This window comes from Galeopterus variegatus, unplaced genomic scaffold (genome assembly GCF_000696425.1).
Source record: "Galeopterus variegatus unplaced genomic scaffold, G_variegatus-3.0.2 Scaffold681, whole genome shotgun sequence".
NCBI lineage: Eukaryota > Metazoa > Chordata > Mammalia > Dermoptera > Cynocephalidae > Galeopterus > Galeopterus variegatus.
The window spans coordinates 22,715-23,871 of record NW_007726792.1 but is presented as its reverse complement, the minus strand read 5'-3'; positions in this window follow the sequence as shown (position 1 = coordinate 23,871).

The window sequence follows — 1,157 nt, the reverse complement described above, 5'->3', positions numbered from 1 at the left end:
AGGCATTCAATTGGCAATCGTATGTAATTATTCAAGTTATGAGAATGCTTTTGCCAACACAAAATCTAAAATTACTGAAATAACTCCATTCTTACATACTTGAATTTAAAATAAATAAAATAACATTCTCTATAGCCAAGTTAGTGAACCTAAAATATTACCTATAATGATGAAAGCAAACATATGACTATCTAAAATGTTGTATTGCCTCTCTTTTGGGAAATAATGCCTGGATTATTAATGCCTGGATTAGGTCCAAGCAGACCATCCAGTTATGCCATCAAGTTTGTCAGCAGAGCAATAGAGACTTGGACACTTCCATCCGAGAGGGAAAGATTAACATTTGTGTTCATGCTTTATTTCCAATTCTTTGCTTTTCAAACCTTTTAAAGTCAACTCTTTACATTTTAAAGTTTAAAGTTTTCATGTTTCTTTTCAGTATCAAGGCCAATGAAATGTTAAGATAACAGTGATTTAGCTGGCCCCAAAGTCCTAAAGGTCTACCTGTACATGGCTTCCTTTCCAGTAACTCACTGGAGGCAGAGATTAAATCCAACTTTTCCACTCCCAAAGAAAACTGTAATTAGGGAGATTCCATACACGAATAATTTCGCTTCCAAAAAGGGCACCACGTAGCACAAAGTGATTGCTACGAAAGAATGACGCTTTTAATGTCGAAGTTTGAAACACAGCATAACATTTTCTAAGGCAATGACATGCATAAAAGCCAAATTATTGCTGCTTAGTGTATGAATGATGTGGATATCCTCTTTTTAAGGACTTACGAGAGTTGCCTTAAGTAGTTAAAAACTGTACCCAAAGCCTGCATCACCAGATGCAAAACCCTAAGCTCCCTGCCACAGAGGTCAGTCAGTCACTCCCTCCCAACATCGCCCCCGCCCCCAGCCCTCCCAGCCCTTTAAATATGGGCATTGTTAGACTTGTCTTACCGCAGACAGGTGCTATTACGCTCCCACCTGGGTATCAGTACACGACCCGAGAGACAGATGGAAGGTGCCACGTAGGAAACGACCCCTAGAGCCCACCCAGCCCTGCCCAGGACGCGGCTCACGCATCCCTAAGATGCGGCTCCTGCCCGGGCTGCGGGGCGGCTGGCCGGCCCGCCCCGAGCCCAAGCCGGACGCCGGCGGGGCCCC